Here is a 27,596-nt window from a genome sequence, read left to right as displayed (position 1 = left end):
ATTTCAGAAAGTTGTGTTGTTTATTCCAAGAACCCGCCTGAAGAATTTACACATCAAAGCCCATGCTGCCAAGAACATGGAAATCATAACTGCAATACAAAGGATGTTTAATAAAACCAGGACATGATCCTAATGAATAAACGCTTATTGCATCCACTATAGCAAGCAGGGGATCTTAATGTGTGTGAAGGTATAGGACAAAAATTGTCACTGCTCAAAACAGTGATATAATTATCTTAATAGGATAATAACTAGGTGAAGACACATTCAGGTCATGTCAATGAGATCTATCTTTTACAAGCAGAAGTGCAGAAATTGCACTTGTGAATGGGAAGACAGTGTTCCTGTGACTTGTCCATAAACTGTGGACATGGTCCCACAGCAGCTGAAGGGCAGGGACCTGCACTTTCCTCTCTGCTGGTATCCACTCTTTCTGCAGATCCTCTCTGACTGGGTGATACTTCCTTTTTAAGTATATGTCAGATCTTGATGAACAGTCAGTGTCTTGACAAATGATAGTCCCATGTGTAGTCATACAGCAATGCAGAAGCAAAGTGTCCTCCTCCTGGTACCTGAGTGGCACTGCCATTGAAGCAAATGGAAACATCACCCAAGCAGGTGTCCGTGTGTGTGGAGAACATAGCACTGAGCAAGACTGTTGCTCTTCTGGAGGTCATGGTCACCACCATGAGAATCCACAGCACTGCCAAGCGTACTACTGTCCTCCAGTGAGGCATGAGAAAGTTTTGGTAGAAACCCAAAGCATTTCTCAAGAATGGTTAAGAAAAAAGTAAAGTCAAAAGCAGGAGCGGTACACGCTGTCCTTCCTGTGCAAGTACCATTCTGAGGAACTGGGAAAAAAGGCAAAAATAGGAAGTTACAACACAACATGGGGCTACTTCATCCATGAGTAGTGAGTATTTCCATTTTTTTGTGAAGATGGTTCAATCAACACTGTTTTGCTGTCAAGTTAGGGGGAGAATGTGTGCTTAAATCTCATGCACTTGGGACAAAGGAAGGTTTTATTTGTGCATGAACTTTGTCTTTTAATAGAACTCATTGAGAAAAGCCCCCGTGGAAGGACTGAAAACTGTATTGTCTGGTTTTTTTCTGGCAACATCATGTATACTTTTAAGCTAAGGTCACCTACAGAAGGAGAGGAGTCCAGATGTGACAAGCTCCAAAGGTAATCTTCACTCAGGGAGGAGGGTTTGGTATATACAGTTTTTCAGCTACTGGTGGTGAAGTTGATGGCTTAAGATGGCTTGGGCCAGTCATCACGGCTGAAGGATGAGGTCCTTCATCCTACATTTGTCTCCCCTTGCTCTCAGTTGCATGATTTCCCTATTAATCTTGCACGTATTTGCACTCGTCAGACCCTGAGCTGATTTAACTCCCTTACTTGGCAGAAAACTGACCCAGGAAAAAAACAGTCTTCTGCCTGATTAGGGGTAAGTCAGGGCTTCATGGAGAGAGAGGCAGAGATAGCAGGAAGAACACCTCCTTTAGAGACTGTGTCTCTTTAGCCGTTCTGTTTAAATTTAACCCCGCCTTCAGAGAGGGTTTGATCCCTGCACTGAGAAAAGGATCTAGTCCCAGCACTACTGAACTAAATGTTTTAATGCTCTTCGTGTTTCACAAAGAGAATGAATTCCTGCCCCCTCTGAAATGGCAGGAGTTGGCTTTAAGAGAACCATGGTACCACCTCCATTTGTGGAAATTTGTTGAGACTGCAGATAAGAATTAGTATCTCAGGCTGGTAACGGTTCTTTTCTGCCTCTGCAAGACATGTTTTCAAGGTTGGTACCTTGCCAAAGTTGCTACGAAATTAAAGCTGTGCAAGAGTATTGCAATGAGAAGCATCGAACTGTACGATGTGGAAGGGTGTGAATTGCTGCATAAGTACGGTACTAGAGTTTTGTGTCGGAGAGGAAGGTGGACTGGAATTCTGGGCTGTGCTTTGCCCGTGGCTTAGTTTATGACCTAGAACGAGGCACTCAACTCTTCTGTGTGTTACCTCACGTACAAATGGCACCAAGTTGACGCTCACTTCTTGCTTTGACATCAAGGAATCACCCTCCCCCCCCCCCCCCCCCCCCCCCCTTATGGAAATGACTGGTTTCGCAACACAGGACACTCCTGGAGATGGCGTCCCGCGTGGAAACGTACCCCTTCCTAAGTTAGCCGCTTTACCAAACCCACCCCCACTTTTTCAAACCACACAAGTTCTGTTTACCGAAACGCACAAACTCTTGCAGAGTTGTGTCCCAGAGACGATCCTCTACTGTTGCAACTCCTTACCACATTCTGATTTGCTCAGTATCATTTGGCAACAATCTGAAATGGCATTTCTGGGATTTCATCCGCTCTTGCCCAGGAAAAGAAACAAAAAGAGTCTCGGCACGCCGAGGAGGCTCACGGCCTCTCCCTCCCCCCCTCCCCACCTCCCGCTTTCCACGTGGAAGCGCAGGACCCCGCGGCCTTGCCCCGCAGCTGAGTCGAGGCGCCACGACCGCCCGGCCCCCGCACCGCGCACCGCCCGCCGCGCACCGCGCACCCCGCGCCGCCCGCCGCGCACCGCCCGCCGCCCGGCACCGGGGCCGAGCCCAGCCACCGCCCGCGCCCCTGCCCGCGCCGCAGCCCTCGGGCGCCCCCTGGCGGCGGCGGCGGGGCGGCCCGCGGCGCTGCCGGCTGGCGCCTCCCGCTCGCGGGCGCCGGCGGCGGCGGGGGGAGCGGGGGAAGCGGTGGCAGCCAGCACCCGGGTGGCACGGAGGCCGCCGCAGCAAAATCCGCTTTAGTCGGCCGCGTGGATGGCGCTGCCGCCGAAGAGCTGCCGCACGCCGGCGCGAAGGGTGATGGGGCTCACGCCGGCTGCCGGCCGTCGTCGCCCTGCCGCCTGGCTCCGTCCCGCCTGCGGGCGTGAGGCCGCCGACTGCCCGCGGCCCCGGCGAGGCCTGTGGTAAACTGCCGCGGGGAGCGCAGGTGGGTGGCGTACCATGGCTGGCAGATTTACCAGGAACTAACCGAGGAGGAGACCGAACAGAGAGCGCCCCGAGGCCTCTCAGTGCTCAGCAGAGAATTATATCTTCTATGCGGTGTTAAACGGGGCGGTCTAACAGGAGCACGGCGGCTCTCCTGCGTATGCTGACATCGCGCGTGTCTGTCGTGGTGCAGCACAGGCTGGGGCCTCCCGTGGGTTGGAGGCCGGGGGTGGTGAGGGCTGCCCGTGGCGCCTGTCAGGGCAGAGGGCCCGGCTCCTAAAAAGAGAGAACTTTCCATGCTGGGCTTTCAAATGGTCACCGGCTACATTGGTCCGTCTTAGTGGTGATAAGGGAGGGCGACGTGAAAGCATTCGTGAGGCCCCAGACAGCGGGAGAACACTTTGGTGGCAGAGTTTATGGCTGCCACGTGGCACCGCCAGGTCCCCCTGCGCCTGGGGGCTGGCTGGCTGGCTGGCTGGCTGGCAGCGCTCCCAAAAAGGACCTGGGGTACAACCAACAGGATTAGCCAGAACCGCGCCCTTGTGCAAAGGCGGCCAGCAGCCTCCTGGGCTGCATTAGGCAGTGGCACCGGCAGGTTGAGGGAGGTGATCCTTCCCCCTGTCCCCGACTCAGCCTAGGGAGGCCACAGCTGGAGTGCTCTGTCCAGGCCTGGACTCCCCAGGACAAGAAGGACATGGGCATGCTGGAGCGCGTCCTGCAAAGGACCACTGAGACGATTCAAGGATTAGAGACAATCCTGATGTGCAAGGAGAAGCTGAGCAAGCTGGGATTGTTTAGACTGCAGAAGAGAAAGCTCAGGGGGATATTTTCAGTGTGTGCAAATATCTGATGGGGAACGGCAAAGAAGACGGACGCACACGCTAAGTGGTATCCAGTGAAAGAACAAGAGGGAATTGGCACAAACTGAAGTATGGGAATTCCCATTCAAACATAAGGAAAGCTTTTTTACTGTGAGGGTGGTCAATCACAGGCACGGGTTGCCCAGAGAGGCTGTGAAGTCTCTGTCCTTGCCGCTATTCAAAACCCAGCTGGACGTGGTCCACAGGAACCTGCTCTAGGTGACCCTGCTTTGAGCAGGTACGTTGGACTAGACGATCTCCAAAGGTCCCTGCCAGCCTCAGCCAATCCAGGAAAAGTGTTTTTAAAGCAAGAGACGTGTCTTCTTTTTAAAAGAAAGGTGAAGAAGAAAAAGTTAGTGAGAGAGAATATTTCCTTTGCTCTCTGGATCCTAAAGACTGAAACAGGTAAGAGTTTTATTTCTTTCTTTCTTTTTCTCCTTTGTTGTTGAATTGAGTTGGGTGGAAATACGAATAAGGATGGGAAGGGCACTGGTAGAAATAATACTTCTATTATTACTCAGTCAAAAGGATTGCAAGCCTGAGATGGGGATTTTTTTTGCTGGCCTGTAAATCTGTTGGGAATAACCTTGTGTTTTGGCTGGCTGCCTTTTTCACCAATGAGCTTAGCAGTAGGTTTATTTGTCATCTTCAGGCTGGTATAAGCCACCTTCACCACTTGAATAGTTTGCATGGGCTTGTTCACTGCAACCTTTTAGAGATTCAATGTAACTATGTATTTTGAATGCCACAGAAATGAAAATTTACTTTTAAACTGTAGGTCTGGACTTGGATTTAGAACATCTAGCAATATAGAGTGCAGCAATTCGCTCCTGCAGTCCAAATGGATGCTCCCTGAAATTAACTGGGACACAGCAGTCAGCCTCTCCTTGTTAAACTGCACATGGCAAGATCTTTATCCAAGGAAAACCTCAGCTTCAGTTTTTGGGTAACTATTGATCCTCTTCATAACTTTTCCATAAATACTACATACGTAGTAAATGCACAGAGCTGACTTTTGATCCTGTCTAGCTTTCAGGAGATGTCCTTTATATGGTCTAATTAGAAAATCCATTGGCCAAATGCTGGTGTTGTTCCCTTTTCCTATGTCTATCCATGAAAACACTGTGAGATGGAACCAAATCTAACACTAGCACAGTCAGAAGAAAGATCGTCAGATATTTTTTGTCTCTGTTTGTGACAGGCTTTATTAGTCCATTCAGGGCAAAATGTGAAAAAAATTACAGGAATGGAAATCTGGCCAGTTTTCTCTGGGCTTTTTTATGAGATTGTTTTCAGTTTTCTGTGGGTATTTCAGAACTTTTGCTTTCATGTTTGGATTCAAGCAAATCTAGGAACCTTAGTCAAAATGTCAATGAAAGCAAGTGTCTTGCTCAATAATCTGTATTTGCATCTCAGAGCTTGCCGTGGACAAATGCTGTCTACTTATGAAACCACCATACTTTCTACACTCTTGTAGTCTATAAAATGTTGGCCTATATTAGGCAACACGGCAGTAGAAGTTGCAATGTTCCTGTGTTGGTGCAACAGGAAGCATATGTTTCTTTTATGGTTTGTGCAGACTTCTGTTTCAGAAAGCCAGTCTTCTGAAGATGTATTGCTTTCTTCTTGTACAGAGTTTACACACTGTAGATGAACTTTGCCTAGGCATGCATGATGAGCCAGATGAGAGCTTATGGGTTAGGGTTAGTGGGTGACCAACATGGGTGTTGTGGCAGGTGTCTGCTACAGACAGGAAGAAGAAGTAGATGAGGTCTCCTGATTGAAAAACATAATAAAGGAATATAGAAGAGGTAGAAACAGCGTCAGGTCATTCCTCCTAGAATTGAATCTGTCGAGGGATGGGAAGGGCATTAGGTGCATTAGGGTGTGTAGCAACACGTGCTTGGACTACAAATATCCACGTTATTAATGTATGGCAAAATAACCTTAAATGAGCACTTTTCATAAGGAATATATTCAAACAGAGAGAGTGTACTTTCTTGAAGGAGGGTATCTTCTTTGACATGTGAATTCAGAATTACTTGAAGATTAGATTGCTCCCAGCCTCCTATTTGTGTATGATGCATTCAGTATTTGTATTCCTATAACACATCAATGTTGTGGTGCCAAATATTTATTCTGTATGAAACAACCAACAATGTAGTAAACTTTCTAAGTGTGAGTTTTCCTGTTTGCATGTCTACCTGCTGTCACGTTGATTCTACTCATTTATCGCTTTGTAGCCAAAATACGTGATTCTAGAAAAGGAGGAGATTCCCCTTGCAAGATCAGAAACATCTGAGAAAAATCCTAGTGAATTTTTTTGCAAAGCCAACACCAAGAACTCTGGGTCACAGGGTGGGGTGAAAAGTGCAGGTGCTTGAAAACCTAATTGTTTTCTAAAATTAGCATTTTTCATTGTATTTTTCACTAATGTGATGAAAAATTACCATTATTCAGATAAAGGTCTTCTGATCTTTCTCATGAGGTGTGCTGCTATGACAGGACAGACTGTCCCTTTAGAAACTGATCAGAGTCTGGTCAGTCTCTGTCCTTTCAATCACAGCATTTTGGGTCTCCTAGCTTTGTGTTCCAGCACAGAGTTGGGACAACAGCTGGAAGTTACCCTATGTGACGTGAATTTTATGCTCAGACTAGGACAAGAGTAGTATCTTTGATCACTGGATGCAGGCAGCCCTCCCTCTTCCAGGCAGCATCACAAACACCTGGGAGACACCAGAGCTAAGCTGGTGAGAACTGGAGGAAAAGAAAGGTTCCCGCCAGGGACTGAAGCTTAAGCAGGCACTCGTAGAGCTTTTCGTTATTCATTGTAGGGTTGCTGTGTTTCTGTCTCATCTTCCAGACTGAAATATGGGCGTGCATAGTGAGCAAACTGCTCACAACGGATCCAAGGCACACAGATTGGCGTGTAGTGCATAAACAAAATAGGATCTACTGAATCCCATCTGTACCAGGATGACTCTATTTCAGCTGCTGAGTTGCAGCTGAATGACCACCAGCTTGACTCAGATTCCTGAAGTCTGCACAGGCTGCCTGGACAAAACTTGCAGATGGAAACATAACAGATCTGAGAACTTAAATGGATGATAGCCTGGTTTCCAGGCAGATCCAGGTTGTACCTGTAGGCCCTTCACTGTCAAGGACTGAAGAGCCATCTGCTAAGTTCCAGAAAAATCATGAGACAGACACATGAGGGTTTTTAAAAAATTTTAAATAAAGATTTCTTCTTCACCCCTACCTGTTTTATTCCTAGTCTTTGTTTCCATTGCCCTGAGACTTCCATGCTTTTCAAGAGCTGTGGTTTTAGTATAACTCTGTACATTGGGAAGGCTCAGTAAATTAGGCAGTTTATATCTGAGAGAAGTTGGCCTTTTCCGTTCAGCTATTAGCTTCTTCAACAGAACTGATTTCCATTCTAATTTTCTAAATTGGCCTAGTTTGATATTGGCCCATTTCACATTATTCAAAACAGACCACAGAATGACATAACTTTTAAATTTGAGAAGTTGAAAATGTTACTGAAATTCACCATTTGGGGGACTTTTCTCTTTCTGTAGTTTCAACTATAGAGAACCATAGCGGGAAAACTAGAGAGAGAAAAGCTGAGCCTCAGCTTTTCACTCAGGTGGAAAGAAGAGGGAAATGGCTTTTGCTTGATTCTCCTTCAGTTGCTTCTTAAACTAAAATACTTCAAGAGTTCAGTTAAACAGAAGATTGATTGCCCATGTCTGGTACAAAGTTGAACATATTTGCTGGTCAAGAAGCTCAAATTAAAATTTGTGGTAATTACCAGATTAGCTAAAGATATTCTTAAAGATACAGATGTTAAGATGATGAACTATTTTGGAATACATCGTTGGACTCAGGCACCAAAAATGTTTAGACTGTCAAATATAGTGTCTCTTGGATTTTTCAAAGGTACTTGAAATTAGTAGGATTACTCCTGAGAATTAGTGCATTCCCCAACTCTTTTCTGTCCACTTCCCTGAATGTGTAAGTACACTTGTATCTCCATTCCTAAGAAGCCTGGAAATGTTCAGGTATATTATTGAGCAAGGCCAGTGGAAGTAAATATTCATAGCCTGGATAAGAATAAAGTTCCTATAAAATACATGTTGCGGAATGTCTCACTCTGCTTTCCAAAATGCATTCCTCCTCTTGAAGCCAATAGGATTAGGGTGAAGTTGGAAGACAGTTCTCTCTTACTCTTAAAGAACATATTTAAAATAGAATTATCTCTTGCCTGCGGCCTGTAAAGGAATTTTCATAGGTGTTAAACCATAAACACCTTTTGGAAGGCTGGCACAATGTGCACTATACATATTTATAGTTAAAATGCCTCAGGTTTGTATTTTAAACATGTAGTTCTGATCTAATAGTGTCAGTAGGCTGTAGATTGGCTTTAAATTGTATCTCAGAATGCATATGAGAATTGGACTACAGATCTCGAGTAGATGACAGTATGTTTTATAGCTGGCTGCCTGTTTTGCATGGCATGGATTTTAGTACTGTTCTGGCATTTCGTATGCTCATTTAACAGGGAGACCACCATTAACACCTCTGATGGTGAGCGGTGCAGTAAAATGACAGCACAAAGGCCTTCCTACTTGTAAACAAGTCCACTAGATGTCCCTCCAGCTCTTTGTGATGATAATATGTGGCTGATTTCCACAGACCGAATGGCTTTAAGATGAAGAGCACTGCATTTTACGTCCCATAGCTTGCATATGTAGCTCTTTCTGGGTTTCTACAGAGGTTATCAGTCCAACCTCAATCCAGTTTCAGAAGGTGAAGGTAGGCATCTTCCTTCCATATCTGTACACGTGTTTTTGATCTTTCAAATTATTTTTGTCCTTCTAACTTCCCTTTTTAACATATTTTTTTGCAATAATTCAAATGGAAGGAGAATGCAGTCTTTCACTGTATGGATAGTAGGCAGGTATAGCACGGGGGTGGAAAAGTGAATGCATTTGTAGGTTTTGGCTGGCTTTTTACAGGAAAACAATTTAGCTCAGTCTCAACATTTTACTCTGCAGGTGAAGACTATTCTAGGAGTTAATCTAACATGGCAGTCTAGTTAGGTGGCCTGATCAGCCATTCAGTCTTACTATGAAAGTGACCAGCTCAGATACCTCAGAAAAGTTAAGACACTGTTTCACTACACCCTGAAACATGAAGATTAATCTCCTCTGAAATGCTGTTAGCTCTGTTCCATATTTTATTCTGCTACCTCTGAACATGTAATCTCCTTTTCCATCTTGCTACTGTCCTGATGCTTGTGACATCTGGAAATGTAGTTCCAGAGTTTGAGTAAATATCATGTGAAATGATATTCTATTTTGATTGAATATCCTCTTACCTTTGTGGTTTGACACAGAGAAAATGAATCTCTCAGTCTTGTTGTTTGTATTTTTTTAATCCCATAGCCTCTTATTCACCTCCATTCTAAGGAAAATAATCCTCATATTTTTATGATTTCTATTGATATCCCTACTCTTTCTCATCACATTTTCCTTGAATTTTCTTCCTCAATTTCTCTATGTTATGTTTTTCTTGGTGAGGTGACTAGTGTGGCATAAATTTCTTTAGGTGACAAACCCACGGGAGATGGGGCTAATATATTGCTAACTTCTTAACAAGGTCACCAATTCATACATTGCTGTATGGAACATTATGTCCATATATCTGTTGGCAAGGTAATATACTAGGAATATTAGATGTAAGCAAAATAAATTAGTTCAGATACAGAAAAAATAGCCCTTTGGGTAGCTTCATCTGCAGTTCTACTGATACAATGATTACACAGACTGATAGTTATTTTTAATAGAGATAAAATTGTGTTGAAAATAATGGATATTGCTTTATAATTAGGAGGTGCTTCTGTTGTTCAATTTAATGTGACCATTCCATTACCTTCTGCTTGCTGTGCAACCTGTCTCTTGAAGCACATCTCCTGTACAGTGACCTAGCAGGTGTATCTAGATACAGAGTTAATAAAGAATTGTAAGTGCTCTGTAGCAACCTTTGCTAGATGTCAGGGATGTAAATAGTGTACAGCAGACTGTTGCATTTTAATCTTCTACTGTAGTTTTATATTATAATCTCAGACAAGAAATGCTTGGTTATGTGATTTGGTAACTAAAAGCAAGGAGACCTCAGGCAAAAAACCTGGTGATTCAGAGAGACAAGAACAGCGCTATTTAGAACCAGAGCAGTATTTCCTCAAATCCTCTAGGTTCCTTCTGCTCCAGCTGTGACTGGCATAGCCCAGTTATGAAATTTAATATTATTGAGCTGAAAATATGGGTAAGACATGGTGCAAAGAATTATCTTCTCTGCATGGAGATGCCAAATGCCTTGAACATATCTAGAAATGACAGTGGGTTGGAGTGAGGATGGGGGGAAAGAGAGTATACCAGAGAGGCAGCAATGTTGCTGTCCTGATTTACATTAGTAAATCAGACCACTGGGTGCTGAATCAGCTCTTGCACAGAAGTGCATTACTTGAAGCCCTTATCACTAAAACAGGCTAACCTATATGCAAAACAGAAGGTGGTAACACTACTTCTCTATTAAAAGCAAAGATCAAATTCTGTTTTTCTCTGTTGAGAATCTAACACAAATCATGTTAGACATTTTTCTCTGACCACAGGCACACAGGACACAGGAAGTCTAGAAAACTGCAAGTTAATTCACTGTTGAAAAAGATTCCCAGTTACGTATACAAATAAAAAAAAAAAAAAAAAGGAGGGAAAATTAGAATGGCCAGTCAGAGAAGTTTTCCTGCAGTAGGAGAATTTCCTGGAGTAAGCAGAAGTAGGGACATTAGTGATATTGTCCTGTATTGGGAATGTGGAAGCCAGGACTCAAACGTGGAAGGATCTATATAAAATTGTTACAAAGGGATAGGGTAGGTTTTACCTTGAATATTTAGCAGTGTCAGAGACACATCCAAACATTTTAATAGTGCTAAAGTCTATGTTTGTATGTGGACTGGGTTGCTAAGGAGTTTCTCAGGGCCAAGCAATAATAAGGGATCTGGTGATCCCTTGTATCCCCATGATACCTCCCTCTTGGTCCTTCTGGCCTGCTTTGGTCCTTTGTACCTGCTGTTGTTTTGTTACTGTTCCTGTGGTATTGCCTGTCATGGATAAGAAGGAGCAGGGGAAGAAATTAGCAATGTGTTTTCCCCTTTCTCTTCTGCTTACTTTTTTTTCTAACCCTCCTCTCCTCCTCTCTCCTTAGATCGTGGGAAACCAGACAAGGGAAGAAAGATCAGGGAGGCTGATGGGAAATTCCTTTCCTATCTCTGTCCCCCTTCTGAATGAAAAACAGGTGCCTGTACTAGTACTCTAACTCCTTCTAGTCCTAAAGTTGTCACTTTATGTCTCTCACCCAACCACACGACTCTTTTCCTGTCCAGTTCCCCTGTTTGCCAGCTACTGTTCTTAGGGATTATTAAATAGAAAGGATGATTTTTTTGTTGGTTAATTAGAAACATCCATGGTAGAAGTCTTCAGAAGGGCAATACTCCTTAAATTCTTTGCTGCTGGTGTTAATAGTTCATATTTTTACAAGTACCCCATTGGCAATGTTGAGAGGCTACATGAAGATAGATTTCAGGATCAAGTCACTGTTGCAGAAATTGGCTCATGTTGTTCCAAGTAGTAAATAGCATCATCTGCACCAAATTTTTCACTTTGGGTCAGGGATGCAAACCGATGCACTTGTAATACATTGAGGGTGCTATTTGCCATCTCAGCCACATAAAGATGGATGCATAAACTTCTGACCTTGCTTTACTTTGTAAGAGAAACTGTACTACTGATCCTTGCCTGGACAGATGGTCATCATTTATCATGTAAAACGAAGCATCAAACTATGTAGGATTCTTTGTGTGATATTCTTCAGGGTGGTTGCCACAGGGAAATAATTCACTTTTATTTATTTAGAAAATGGCTTTTACTAAATCCCTGCCTGTAACACCTCAAGTCTTCCTTGCAAAATGTAAGACAGAGAACAAGTCAACCAAGCTAATAACACATATTTGTTTTTCTGTTAGACAAAAATGTCCTATTTTGGATTGACTGAGAAGAATACTATCTTCTTTTCCTTATTTATTAGTATTTTAGAAATTAGGTAATATTAATGTGATAATGGAAAATCAAGAGATAAATATGACTTGTTAAACACTGAAATCTTGTTTGTAGTTCAGACAATCATAACAGATAGATAATTCATGACAATAAAGCCAAGCAAGAACGCTATTTATTGTTTTAGATGGAAATACTTCCATGATAAAAATTTCAGTAAGGATTTTCTGTACGTGTCTCTTTGTTTTCTTTATCTTTTAGGAAGTCTGTTATTTGAGAATTCAACTCTATGTAGTAACTCACAGCAACTGCAATTTTAGTACTTTGAAAGACATAGGTTCATAATTGCCAAAATCTTACTCAAATATGTCTATTTGGAGTAGTTTTTAACAGGTGAAAAGATAGTCATGAATAGGCTGTTAATGATTTCAGATTCCAGATCTGCAATCTAGTAAATATTAGTCTGATACAGGGCTATCACAAAGTGCCCACTTATTACACTATTTTAAATAACACAACTGAAAAAAGCTCACTTATCAAGGATGATAAGACTTAGTCCCATCCTGGAGAACATGGAGAAGTCAGATTGCGTCTAGGTTGTATCTTCAGTATTGTCTGTCTGTGGAAATTTAATTTGTGCTTATGTAAGTTTACACAGTGGCTATGCTCATGATTACATGGTGTAGTTTTTTAGGGGTACAGCTTGGTGAGATCATTTGTATGCACTCAGCTTTCACCAGGAAGGACAGGTTCATGTTTTAACAAAGGTAAATTCTCAGCCCATAACTTAATTACCTTGTCATGAGGATGAGAGAAGCCATTTGAAGGTCTGGATTTATCTTCCTTCTTCACTCTCCCATGCCTTTTTGATTGTTAATTCCTAGGAGGAGAAATACATGACTGGAAGTGAGCCTAAACCTCTCCTCACTGCTCTTGGAGAACTTGTCAGCCTGAGTTTTTAATGGTACCATTTCTTGCCTTTAATAAACTATCAGAAAAAAGAATCTACAGTTTGACTTGTCACAGCTTGCATGAAACGTAAGGGTTTATAATACAGTTGGTGGCACCATTAATAAGTTAACCGGTTTAGGAACAACATTAGATAATAAAATATGCTGGTTTCTTAAAAATAACTCAAGCAAAATTTCACCATTGTTCTCTGACCTGAATTATCTTCTCTTCACAGTAGAATCTGTGCACGTTAATGGATAATTGCTACAGGCAGTCCTGGGCACCAAGTGCATGTCTTGACTGTGTCTAACTCTACCCTGGAGTAAGATGCAGGTGGCCCCCCCTCTCCCATCCTCCACAGGCAGCAAACCCAGGCAGGGAGGGTGGACAGGGAAGGAGGGAGGTGTGACATGTTCCTATAGCTCCTCCACGGCAGAAGATTAGGACAGTAGGGTTAATGATGATTCTTACACTCTCTTATCAAATTTAAGAAAAAAATGTGCCAATAAGATGGGTTTATTTGTAATAAAATGCATATTGACCTTTGCTCTTCAGCACCCTACTCTACTACCTATATTTTACACTAATAAGAGTTTAAATTGAAAGTGTGGGACATCTCCTGAGACAAACTGATACTTGTGCCCTTGTGAAGTTATGAAAATGACAGTACCAATTACGTAGGAACGGATCACCTTTACCCTAATTTCATCAGATCAAAAGCCATGTCTTCACAATTTTATGTATGACCATGGTGTTAGCAAAAGCTGTATTACTTTGGTTATTAATAGGCATAAAGGATGTTTATTGAAAGATGTAGTTCGTTGAACACTCTCTGAACTGAGTTTCTCAGAAGTCAAAGATTTGTATTCTGTGCTGAATGTCATAGAAAACACTTTCCATTTTAGTCATCCTATTTACTATGTGCTTCTTCTCAAATCTGTCATCATTCTGTTGTTCTTGCCTCATGTTTTCATCCTTTTCTTTCTGTACATTAGGTTATTTTGATCCAGGCTTTTATTTTCTTTCAGTTGGGTAATTAGTAGAGCTGGCTTCTCTCCTTTTATGCCCATGCTGAATTTGCCTCATTTCTATTTTGCTTTTCAATTCATACGTCAGTAGAGATCTCTAGTTACAATAGCTTCATGTTTCCTGGAAGTTCTGCGTCACGGGGCCAAATTTATACCTGGTGTGTTTTCCATTGACACAGAAATTACACCAAGATTGAATCATCCTCTGGTGTTTATGTTCATCTGGTCTTATTTTTTTCCTCAGACGTTGTTTGTTTATATTAAGCATGTAATACTAGTAGTCATTCGAATGATATGAAATCAACTTATGTTGTTCTGGGGACTTGGTAAAGACAAGAACAATTAAAAAAAATTATGGAAGTTACAGGTCCAGGCTAGACCTGTTTCATTTACATAATGTATGTGGTATTCATGGTAAGTACTAAACCTTATTGCAGTCTATTTTTCACTGTTCTGAACAAAAGAAATGTAAGATGGGAAAATAGATTTGAGACATAATCTTGCATTTGGGAGTACAAAAGCTGCAGATACCTCTGACCTCTAAATAGAACAAAAAGATGGCTAGCAGTCAACTGGCTAGTGATGTACACTTAAAAACATGTAAAGCAACCCTTCTGAGGTCTGATATGGGTGCTTAATATGGAGTTAAACAATGGAGCTTTTCACTGTGTTTGTTAATAATCCAAGAAAACTACACATACAAAAAGGTAAGAATAGGACTAAAGTTGCAAAATATTTAGATCTAGTGGTTTCCTCCTCAACACTGGTTGTCAGCAGATGGGAGAGACAAGCATAAGAAAAATGAGATATTTTTATTCTCAGTTCAGTGCCTGTCTTCATTCTGGTCCTAAATAGCTGATAAAGAAATAGTCTACATCCCTGCATCTCTTGGCTGCAGTACATTCAGTGAGTCTGTGGGAATGGTCCCTGCACTGCTGAGATAGCAGGAGGAGCTGTAAGAGGGCAGAAGCGTTTCTGAAGCCGTTTCATTGATTTTCCCTGAACTGAGAGGCTGCAGTACCTAGTCAGTTATTTTATACCCCTTGCCAGCTGGCCAATATATCAATACACGGTGGTGGGATCTAGGTGTGAGACCCTTCCCTGCCCAGCCCATCCCTAGCCAGGGAGGGCAAAGGAATTCTGGAAAGCAATCTGCATTTTATCTGGATCATCGTGATGACAAACACTGTTGTCTCCCATCATACTAAGGTTGAATTTCAACCCATCATGAAGAGCTTTCTCTTTGGTGCCTTGCAGGGAGCACTCTGCAAAGCAAAACCAAGTTGTAGAACGTAACAGTTTGATTGATGATAGAGGAAATCTTCACACATTAATAAAATATATTCTGGAAGTTTTCCTTCCTGCATCTGCTCTTCAGTGGTGCATATTGCACAGCACCCAGTTGTTTCTTGTGAAGTCTGTTTAGATTGGGGGTAGTAGGTAGGGCAAGGCTCTATTTACAGAAGGTGAAATTATGTGATCTCTGGAGCCTGCTTGCTGCATTTAAAGTCACTCCAAGGCTGCTTCTGCCTCAGTCCTATAGAAGAACTGTGAGCTGGGGAGCAGGAATGAGCCCTAACGCCTGTATCTCCTGCACTCCAGTGCTGTGATGGGCTGGAAAATTACTCCTTTAGCTTTGGCATTGAAGTGAAGCAGATTGGGGCCAGGATAGATACACATGTGGGTGCTGGAGTGTGTCATTAGGTCTTCCTGGCAAAGATGGCTGGCAAAATGGGTCCCAAACTGTGAGGCAGCAAAGTAAGAAGCAGTTGCAAGGGGAGCTGGGGAGGTAGTCAGGGTGAGAGTCATTTGTAATGCACGTGTTCGGTGTCTTTGCCTTCATACATATTTTACTAGAAGGAAAACTTGAGATATCTAATCCTTGCGTGCTCTCTTTTTTAAACTATAAATGAAACCAGGAAAAATATTTTGGGGTTTTATTTCAGTTGTCAAAACTATCAGCAAGTTTAATCGTAAACTCCCCAAAACATTGTGTCCAAAAGAAAAAGACAAGCTTTGACAACTGTATTTTTACAAATTTGTGGTAAAAGCATGACAAAGTGACAAACATTATTTGCTAAACAGCCAGACAGAAAAATTACTCTTTTCTGGACTGGAATTTTTTGAAGATGTGAGAAACCCAGATTCAATTCTCTTGCAATTCAAGGGGATTTGAACCCATATCTCACAACAGAGTTCATTAACCACTGTTGTATTTCTTACTCCAGAGTGGATTTCTCTCAAGTGCTCTTCTTAATAATGTTCAGTACTGCATAGACTACTACACTTTTTGGTGGAGAAAGGATAGGAAGTTCATTGTCTTGCCTGTTTTTTCTTTCTTTACCCTGATGGATATTTCATATAGAGTGGACCTACTCTAATAGGAGAAATTAAGAACACACTCAAGTATACCTTGGAGTGGTTCAAACTCTCCCTGGGAGGTGGGAGACAAGAGTTTAACTGCCCTTAGGAAGTGGAGGGGTCCTGTATCCTCCAAATAATCTTAACTCCAAATATCCTGTATCTTTCAAATACTCTAACACTGCACTATTAATTTGTGTGATATGGGGAGGAGGTGCTTATTATTTATTTCCTGCTCTTCCTTCCTTCCTGCCTCCTCTTGTATTGCAAGTACAAAAGCCTAAATACTTTTCCTTGATGGTTTCTTCAAGGATGTTCACCTGTGAGAGAACTAGAGTGAAAGATGTAAAGCCTCATTGTGAAAGATATAAGACTAAACTCACGAAAGCCTTTAGGGAACAGACAGAAGTGTCCATCACAACCTTCTGGTAGCAACCAAACAGGAGTGAATGAGCTGTTTTAAAGTAATCTCACTCAGCCTTAACAGGTCCTGCAGGCATATCAGCAGCACCTCAACATCAGAGACTGATGGAAGATCAAGTAAAATTGGCAGGAATACTTACTGTTTTGAATGATAAGTAATTATAATGGAGAAAAGTAAAAGAAAGCAGGAGTAATGCTCATAACTACAAAGACTAATGTGGGCATTTGCACATGAATGTGACTTGCAGTTCTTTATCTCCCAGTATGTGATCTTGAGCAAATTCAGACCAAGTACTGTCTTTGTTCACTGCTTTAATAGCTACAAACCTCCTTAAAGGAAAGATGCTTTTACTTTTATCATCTTATCAACTTAATGTGAAATAAAACCTGGCTGTCTAAACCAGCTTTGTGTCTCAAGGTGCTCTACAAAGTAGGAGCTTTGTAGGGACTGATTGTGCACCGACATATAAGGAAATGGAATGGACAGGTGTGTTTGACAATAAATTTTGCACAGCGTTTTGGTTGAAAGCCTGGAAGAGCTGTCCAGCTGTGCTGCATAATCTTGTTACATTTTTTTAATGTCATAAAGTCAGTCTGACAGAACTAGGATGTGATGAAAAGAAATGGCTCTTAATACACGTTTAAGTGGACCTCTGGCTTATCAAGCTTTTGCTAAACAATAGTAACTTGGATTATGTGCAGATGGTTTCCGTGTCGTGGTAGGCCTGTCTTTTTGTGGTTCTGACATGGGAATGCCATTTTCAATATGAATTAATGTATAACGAACGGTTCATAGGTTGATTAAAGATTTATGTCTTGCAAGACAAGTTCTCCAGTGTTTTAAACTATTATTGACACAATGATGGCAGTTCCCAAATGCGAACGTTCCTCCACATCAGCTCATATTAATGTTATTTAGCTGTTGTTTAAATATTTAAAACTCAATTTTAGTTTAAAAATTCAGACATCATAAAAGATAATACTTACTTGTTTTTAAACAACTGAAAAGGCAGGAGATGGCTGAAAGTACAGTTATTCTTAGACTTAATTTCAAGTGGCTTACTGATTAAGGTAGTCCATTTAGTTTCAGAATAATATCTTTGTTCTCCTTGCAGGTTTTGGAACAACATGTCTGTATTATGAATTCACTCTGATAAATATTTCTTGCCTCTCTCTTTCAAACAGAGATCCAATGCACAGCATGAGCAAATGTTAATGTCATATTTGGAGAAGCATGATAAGTATTTCAAAATTCATCCCAAATATCATCAAATATATTCCTCGCTGGAAAGAGAGAGACTATAATTAACGTACTAAAGCTTTTCACTGTGGATGATCACAGTTGTTTTCATTTCTTTCAGGTGCACATCCTTGGAACTATGTGGTATTTTAAACTATGGATAAAACCTCATGGTTTGTGTTTTACTTTGAGAAGATGGGTTTATTACCAGATTCAAGAGTGTGCTTTCTCAGAGACACCTCTTTGTAGGGAACTCAGATTCTTTTATGAAAAACTGGGGACCTACATTATTCCAAATTTGCACTCCAATGACAGCACCTAGCTGCGTATGTAGCATAACACGAATCCTGGCTTTCTTGGCTCTCTGACTAGGTATAAGCATGTCAGAGTTTCCTCAGTTTTGAAACTTCTGTCTATGCTTCTGGGGTTCTTAAATCTCCATGGATTCTCTTTAAATAAGTCACAGCTTTCACTGCATCTAGAGATCAATAGTCACCTGGTAGCAGAGTGTAACATTCCTTGGCATTGGCTTTTTGTGATTGGCCTAACCCAGACTGACTTTAATTGTGACTTTGAGACTTTTGTCAAATGATCTGGAGCCTCCCAGCAGAGAGGGGGTGATGATATAGTTGATTTTCTCAGTCTTTTCTTTCACTGGGAGATCTGTGTTACTGGTCCAGGAAACATGACTTGCTTAGCATGTCTGCTAACCATGAGGTTACAGGACCTTATTTTCCATTTCCAGTGCTGCAGTTGTTCCCTGGGCTTATCAGGACGGTTTCTCATGGCTTGTGATTAGGTTGCTTTCCCACTGATGCTCAAAGGTGATTAAGCTATTCCTTTCCAAAGAACACAGCCAATAGATCATAGCCCCTGCTGCTGATACTACAGTTTTACCCAGTAATTGCAAAAAGCAAAAGCAGCTACGCTGGGAAGCATTGGCAGAACCTCAGGTTTTTAGAGCAGGTGAACAATGGGTCTGCACTGTTAGGGTCCTCCTTGATCTATTCTTCTGGACTACAGATCATGTATTCCATTCTTTATGGAACAGCTGTTTCAACAGTGGTGCTGGGGTGTGCAACTTGCTTTATTGTAGTCTCAGGCTTGGTTCTGAGGACAATCTTTTGAGAAAGCAAAGCATCTGAGAAATGCCTTGAACCCAGTTTTCCTACTTGGGGTATGGTAAGACCACAGCTCACTCTACAATATTTGTCAAACCATGAGGATTAAAGTAGATTTCTGATCCACAGTCGGCAGCATGTGCCATCTCATTAGAAACTCTTTGAGATGCAGAGCTTCAGGTGAGCATCGCTTCTTCTCCAATATAGAGAGGAACAGAATTTTAACCCTTAGGCTGTTGCAATGGCATGCCCCATTTGTATGGGTAACTGACTTGCTCTTTTCTGTTTGCTTATGTGAATGATGCAGATTCCAGGAAAGTTGGGTTGTCCACGCAGTTTCATACAGCGTGCATGTTGTGCCAGAGGAAGATCCTTCTAATTTTGGGAGAGGTGGGATCCCATTTATTACCATTTTCTACTCACTATTGTAGATATTTTCCTCATTATTTCTCTTCCATATTTTTCTGTAGTGCTGCAAGATATATATCTGGTCTGAGATTTACCCTTACCAGTTGTCAACTATTTCCTTTCCCTGGGGAATAAGGTGTCCCCACCTGTGTTTTATCAGAGTAAATGGGTGCTCTATTTATGCCCTAAATCTTCCACTTGCACTAATGTGTAATGCTTCTTTTCCACAGAGAAATGTAATCCAAGTCACAAGCCTGCTCAAAGTAAATGTTGCTCTACAGCCTGGCGTCTCAGTCTATGCATACAAACTCTAATTACATGAACTATTACCTCTTATGTAATAGTATATCATAAGGCCAGAATGAGTGCTTTTGGAGATTTGGTTTTGATTTAGCTCACAGGTTATGACTTCTTGCAAAACAAGAACTGGGTTCAGGTTCCTTGGAGCTGATGCTGTTGTGGATCTGGGTTCACGGGTGCTCTGATTCCACTGCAGATAGCAGAGGACATATCATGCTTCATGCCATGTTGTAGTTTCAGGGGAGTTTTTGTTTCAGGCTTTCCAATGATATTCTTATTCAGAGCACATACCTAATTTCAAGCAGGCTCTCCTAGTCTAGTGCCATTAGACATATTGTTTGCACAGTTGGTAGAATTTTGAGGAGTGTTGAAAGTAACAAGTGGATTCACTTGTATCTTTAAATTGCCAGGGAAACACAACCATGCAATCAATTTTTCCTGTGACATTGCCATCCTCAGCCAGCTTTGTTGAAAGTATGTAGCTTCGACATGTGAAGCATTGATGACTAGTTCTTCTCGTATCACATTTAGAGTGAATAAGAACTCACCATTTGTGTTTTACAGCAACTGAAACAATTCAATGTACAGTGAACTGCAATCATTGAAGTCAAAGAGAGTTTTCTGTCTACCTGAACAGTAACAGCACCTTCAGCAAGGCAGAAGGATTGGCTGTGGAACTTGGAATATCCCAGGAGCAAAGAAAGATGAAACAGTGAGGTGGTCATGGGGAAGGAGCAACAGCATTCAGTGAGCGTTTAAAAAGTGTATGCCCCATCCTTATAAGCAGAGGAGTCTGAATGTTGTTCCTAATCTGGCTAGTGGGACTTGGGCAAGTTGTTCTGTGCAGCGATTTGGGAATGCTCCATCGAGACAACTGAGCATACGTGCTCAGGAGGGAGTTTAACTTCTGCATTGTCAATGAACAATTCAGAAAAAACAGTAAGTGATTTTGCTGGCAGTAACAGTAAGCCTGATTTCTGTCTTCTTTTTAATTGTATTTGTTAATTTTTTTATCTTGTTGCCAGTAGCCAAATTCTCTGCAATATGATCAATGCACATCAGGGTTTTTTTTTTATTTCAGCACTTCTCAGGATTTGAGTAAATGGTCCAAGGACTGATCTCACTGATATTGGCCCCAGAAAAATACTCTGTTTCTGCTGCTATATTTCCCTGATCTGTTACAGAGGAGATTGTGAAGAAATTTTGAACCACCTATATCTTTTGTTTGGTTTTAGCTTTTGTCTAATTTTATCATTTCTTTGGGCTAGAAATTGCATTAGTCCAACTGTGTTACAACTCTCAAGAGAAAGGATCAAAAATCTCCCATCTTCCAGTGTAAGGAGAACACTGGGGAACAGTGGAAATACTGAATGTTCTGTTCACAATTTTGTTCCTGCACTTGCCCTGTCGTTGCCACCTAGAGCTTTGACCGTTTCCAGTACCTCAGTCAGTAACTTGTTGCTTCTTACATTTAATATAAGAGCACATCCCATTTTGTTACATTTGTCAAACTATGAAGGCTAAAATGGAGCTTTTAACCATAGCTGATGCCATGTATGTCTCATTCATAACTTCTGGAGATGCTAGAATCCAGGCAATCACATTTTCTTTTGCAGTATGGGGAGAATTGAATGCTGTGATGCCTATTTCCCCCCATTCTTTTCTCTATTCCCTTTTCCCACACATTGTCATTTGCGTTAAGGAAGGTTTCCTGATCCTCACTAGGTCATTTTAGTTTCCAGACTTGTGCTCAATGACTGCTAGGAGCCTAACAGCTATACTAGAAACTGAAAAGACATGTAAAAGGCTTGGAAACCTGAAGCACTGGTTCAGAACATGGCACAATCTGTCTTTCAGTGAGTTAGTTTTCAGAGGCTTTAATCCAACTAGCTGAGAATGTCATTGGCATGGTTACACAGAGGAATTGAGAACTGGTCATCTGCAAAGCAACCTTAATATATGTGTTTTTAAACAAGTTAGCTCATCTCTGTAAATGCCAAAAATTACATGATTTTTGCAGTGCCTTAGGAAACTCAACTGTTTTTCCAGCTTACTGTTACTTCATCTTTTCTTTTGCCACCAAAAAGTCTGAGAAATCATACCACCCCCTTTAGAAAAAGCTTTGTTTAGAGGATAAAAATGCAAAACCAGCCTGCAGAGCCTCTTCTTTTTCAACATCCTTTGAGGCTGACTCATGGTTTAGCTTTTTGGTTTTCTTCAATGAGTGAACTCTACACACAGCAATCCCTCTAAGCAAGCTTATTCCATTTGCTCTGAATTATCTGACCAATACAACTCTGTTATACAAAGCTTCATACAGAGCAAGAATTTTCTGTCCTGAAAAGCTCTCATCAGTCAAGAAGTCAGAATGAATGTATACATCTTCTGTTCTGAAATGTCAAGGGAATAGGTTTGGGTAAGAATATGCTTTTAAATGCACAGTCTCACTCCAGCTGCGTTATGTTACAGCTTGCTGTCCACAGCCTTTGTGATCCATAACAATATTAGAGTATGCTGGGGCTCCTGTGGCCTAACTTCCTATTGTAAATTTCATACTGAAATCCTGGGTCATCTGAACTGCTGTATACACAAGGTATTTATAGAGAGAGAAGGATACAATGGCATCCCTCTTATCACAGCAGAGAAGTCTGCTTCATTGCACAGAGGAATTAGTGTTACTGTAGATGCTTTTAAGGATAAATCAGATGCAAGTTCAATGTTGAAACCACAGTCCTGTGGGTCACTAATAAATAGCTGCCGTCTGCTTGAATGTATGGGTGCTGCACACATTTCCTTTTAGTTCCACAAACCTTCTCTTATTTTCCTGCAAAAGGCTAATTTTCAGCTCTTATGTATTTCCCTTTGCCTGTGTATCCTCTCAATTATTAGTGTTGTGCCTGTTTCAAACTGAAGCTTTTGCCTATATATCAGCTCTTAGTAAAAGGAAGGTGTAATTGTTTAAAGGGGTCTTTTGGCATAGTGGCTACTTAATATATTTAACATTTAATGAGGAAGTAATCATTCAAATTGAGTCAAACTTTTGATTGCAGTCAAAATCTCCTTTCATGAACTCAGGAATTGAAAATATTAACGTGGACACTTCTATAAATCACCTGTGTGTTTGTAGGTATTGTGTTTAAAGGGCCTGGATCGCCTGCTGCTCCAGCTGCTGTGCATCTAATGTCAAAATCAGAGCTGATTACTAAAAAAGTTCTGAAACAAGTAGTAGTAGCAAAACTGTTTTCCTTTAGAAATGCTTAACTTCCCACCTGCAATAGCTGAGTATCTTACAGAATAGATTTAAGCATGCAGTATTTAAATAATTGAAAGAGATGATATTGATCAATGAATGATATACTAATTACCTTTAGGATTTTTCGCTTGTGGCTTGGTTTTTTTTTTAATTTTATTTGTATGAGCTACGGGTCTTGCAAAGCACCTTCAAGGAAAAGTTAAAACATGAACACAAAGGTATGCACTTCCTAGTTTCCAAGGTCTATTGGTTTGCATGAGTGCATCAGATATTTTCAGAATAAGAATAATTACAACTGTGATTGTGTATTAAATTAAGGAACAGCCAAAAATCAAACCCAACAATGATTCAACTAATTTAGTGTTACACTTTTATATCTGATTTTGGGATTTTAATGGTCTGCTTGCCTGGCTTTTTTTTAAAGTTGATGTGTCCCTGCAGAAAGACACTCATAGCCAATGAACATAGTGTTTTTGATAATAATAATGATGGATCAGTCCATTTTTGAAGGAAAGAATAGAGTCTATAAAAGAGTAAATCCGTTGATTTATAGGCTAAATGGCTGGTAGGCTAGAATGGCAAAGCAGAAATGTTTGAAAGTGCACTTTTCCCTTCTCCTTTAATACAGCATTGATATATGCTTAGTATTTTATTCCATATGCTTTATATTGATGACATTTTATGAAGTCATTCCAGTGGTCACTAGGAATGTAAGATTATGGGTTATTTCACATGTATTGAGCTTAGGAGAATGAATTAAAATAAATGAGACAATTATGTGGAAAATCTTGGCAATAGTTTGTCCAAATACTTTAAGATGAACTGTAGGTTTCATCTGCACAGATTCCATTCTGGTGTAAACAAATGTTGCTAAAAGAGAATCTGTGTGCCTGTTTCTCAGAAATATTTGTATTTGTTGGAAGTTTTTAGACTAGAGATGATGTATTGACTAAAGAGGGTGACTGTTTTATGTTGTTGAGTAAAGAGAGAAAATTATTTGATAAATAGATGCTGTGTCTGACTACTTATATCTATAATGGAACTTTTTACATTTAAGCAGTAGAAATAATTCTAAAGGATAAATGTCTGCATTTTGTTCATATTATTGCTGTGAATATACATGTTGTTGGGATGTACAGTCCTGGTTAACTGAAAACACTTGGAGATGTATTTGGCCAAAGATTTGCTGCCGTTATGAACAGTAGGAACTGTGGATGGCAATGTGACATTGTCACTGTTTTGAAACATGTTTTCTGCAGAGATGGCAGAACTTTGGAGAATAAATGTTAAATTGGGATACCCCTTGCTAGCTTAAAATACCTGATTAAGCCTATGAAAGGTCTGCATGATTGACATAGAGATAGTTCTTGGCTAAGAAATTCTGCAGTAAAAAATAGAGTAAACAGACCTGTTTCAAAGACATTGCTAGAGAAGAAGGAATTTCAGAATCTTTTCTTCCTCTTCACATGTATTGGCTTTGGATAGTTGTGATCTATGGTAAAATAGGATCAAGTTTTTGGATTTTACTAAGAGAGAAAGAGAGAAATGTGGATCCTAAATGTCAATATAATGCCCCATTTTTTGAACTGGGTGAACAGAAATTGGAACTTTTTTTTCCTCGTAGCTCTAAATTCACTTCTGTGAATCATGTACTGTATTGAACTTAACAGTAAGTAGTCTCTGTTTCCTATTGTTTGTGCATTTTTAAATCTGTTTCTTAGTTTACAGTTAATGGTTCACATTTTATATAGATGTTAATGTCTTCCTCTCTCCTACCATTCTATTTTAGGGAAAGACAATAAAAGAACATATTATAATTTATGTCACATTGTTCACTAAGTTTTAAGAGAAGGAAAAGTATTTTAATTTTAAATTGACCCGTCCTAAAACAAACCACTTGATTTTTCTTAAAATTAGTGTCATGATTTTTATGTAGAAAAACTTTCAAGCTCTAAATGTCTGGATTGATATTTATGCTTTCCCTTTGAGTGCAAGTAATTATTTTTAAGATATTCTTCATATTAATAATATTTACCAAGGCATATGCTCATCTATTCTGAACGTTAATTGATGGCAGAGTTCAATTTTCCTGTCATCGCATGGGGTTTGTCAAGGACAGACAGTAAGAACTCAGAGCTGGGAGACCACAAAACATGTGTCTTAGCTGAGGAAACATTGTCTTCCATCACAGCAGGCTTTCTAGTGTATTAGAAAAAAGCTAATATTAGGAAACTCCCTTCAATATTTTTAGTAATTTGAAACAGTGACAGTCTTGCTACAAATGTGTAAGGTACAATGTGGCTGATGTACTGTCATTCAAACCCCCTAGCCCCCCCTTTTTTTTAAATCCTGAGGGTTCAAGTCTGTACCCCTAGAAGACTTGGGAAATGTTTTCGAAAGTTCATGGAACATTACATAGATGGATAATGCTCTTGCAAATGAAGCTTTGATGGGCTAGGTACTACTGTTATTCCAGAGGACTGAAAAGTCACAAGAACTGACTGCTTTCTGCACTTCTCTGCCACCAGGAGGAAAACAGCTGAGTCAGGAGGGAGCTTCTGCTGGCTCCAACCCCTTAACAAAATAAAGGAATTTGCTTGTTTCTCTGACGAGAATGGTGAAGTGAACAAAAGGGTCCAGAACCTGGGGAAAATCAGCTCCCCTATTCTCATGAAAAGAATAAGCTGAAATTAAGCTGCTGTTACTTTCTTGTTTCTTGTTTCCCCTTTCTTACAGTTGCTGATCTGAAAAGTGAGAAAGGAGAACTCTCGGGAACCTACAGATCTCCCCAGGAAGAAGAAGCAGAAAGGCCTGAGGAACGGTAGTGTCAGGCACACCTGCCCCAGGGCTAGCGGAGGTGCATGGGGTAGCCCCATCCTCGACCAGCGCAACCACCGCTATGGAAAGAAGAGGGAGCATTCTGGGGCACCCGAAGGCAGATGTGGGGCTTGGGAAGAAACTAGTGCTGGGGGGCAGAAAACAACCTCTTGTTTCCCATTTTAAGGTATGTGAGACAGTAACTGCACTGGAGGTGGGAAGGTAGAAGCAAAAATCTCGGTGAAACAAGGAAAACTTGAATTCATTACAAGTTTAACCTGTAAGATGAAGGGTTTCTGATGAATGTCTTTGGATTAGGCAATAATGAAATACTATTCCAATCTACAAAATACTTGCTCTGAACCACTTACTATCTGGTTTAAAAGCAGAAAAAACCCCAAAGCTCAGTTCTCCATCAGCGTGTCACTTTTTTTCCTTTTTTTTGTGGGGCAGGGGCAGAAGATGCATGGTTTCTGAGGCACTCTGGGAGAGCAAATGTGAACACCGTGTGGAAGATTTATGTCCATTTAAAAACAAGGTCTGTTGAATCAGTTATGTGTGGGCATATAATATCACTCCAGATCACTGGGTATGTTGCTTTTCTATGCAAAATTCAGGTTCTTGCACAGTGCTTCCAATTTCAATGTCCTGTGTGTTGCAGTCCTGTGTTCCAAAAGTCCATAGTTGCTGTTATCTGATATTTATACAATGGAGAGTCTGGGCAGCCAGATATGTGGGGCCGGCAGCAATTTTGGGCTGAACTTCCTTAAAGGAGTTTGAGTTGCTGTGTGGCCTTGAAGGGCTGATTCTTCCTTTTTCCCTCCTGTGAGCAGTTATACACATGCACTGCCCTGCCCATGGCCCAGGGCTCCATTTTAGCCCCCTGGGGCTCCCCCCACCCTGTCCATGGCCCAGGTCCCCATGTCATCCCCCCGGGACCGTCAGCCCCTGCCCCAGCGATGCCCCAGCAGGGCCGCTCTCCAGCTCCCCACAGCCCTGCCCTGCCCAGACATGGGCCTCGCCAACCCGGGCCCACCCGTGGGTCCACCTTCCAGCCCGGCCTCAGCCCAGCCCCGGCCCCGGCCTCGGCCCCATCCCCAGAGCGGTGCCTGATGCCTGGGGCTGCCCCCGGCTTCCCTGCTCCTGGAATGGGACAGGCCCTGGCCGCCAGGCCCTGGCTGGCTAGATCTTCCAGGGGAGCCCTCACCGCTCCCCGTGCCTGACCCTGAGGGACCCACCTTGATAATGGGAATGTTTATTAACAACATATTCATAAAAAAAAAGAAAAAAATCAAGTAGGCTTTTTCCTAGCTTAAACATTTTCCAGAAGCAAACCTCTTCTTCGAAATCGAAGCTCACATTCGCAAGGCTTTTGTCCTTTGAATTCAATAGCGCAAAGTGAGTTGTGAGTCAGCCGCCACACTCTGAATCACCAAAATACTTCTGTGTTATTAGCAGACATTAAAACTGACATCTCGTTTGAGTGGGAAGAGTAATGCATGTTTAAAGCATCCTTGTAACTCAGTGGTGTGTGTAGGAAGCACCGTGGCGTTGTGTAACGGGAAGAGCAGCTCGGAATCCATCCTGCCAGTTTTTCCCAGGGAAAACTGCCGAAGACTTGAGCTGTTAAGTCATTGTTGCGTTTTAATGAAATTCCTGGCACATCTAATGCTAAAAGTCCCCTGAAGGGAAAATATTGTAAATGCGGCTGGTAGCGCTAGAATTGAGGCTCATCGGTT

The 27,596-nt window shown here is 41.4% G+C and overlaps 1 long non-coding RNA gene across 1 annotated transcript in view; it reads left to right on the top strand.

Annotated features, from left to right (window-relative positions):
- Positions 1 to 2,768: 2,768 nt before the first annotated feature.
- The window catches only part of LOC126044480 (uncharacterized), a 41,352-nt gene continuing 16,524 nt past the window's right edge, over positions 2,769 to 27,596 (top strand). Inside the window, exons 1-4 of the long non-coding RNA XR_007507682.1 lie at positions 2,769 to 4,246; positions 4,620 to 4,787; positions 25,777 to 26,044; positions 26,311 to 26,395. This is a non-coding gene — a long non-coding RNA (uncharacterized LOC126044480). The remainder of the gene's footprint in view (positions 4,247 to 4,619; positions 4,788 to 25,776; positions 26,045 to 26,310; positions 26,396 to 27,596) is intronic.

Source organism: Accipiter gentilis, chromosome 11 (assembly GCF_929443795.1).
Source record: "Accipiter gentilis chromosome 11, bAccGen1.1, whole genome shotgun sequence".
Classification (NCBI taxonomy): Eukaryota; Metazoa; Chordata; class Aves; order Accipitriformes; family Accipitridae; genus Astur; species Astur gentilis.
Note: the sequence above shows the minus strand (reverse complement) of the source record. Positions and strands in the feature narration are given on the sequence as shown.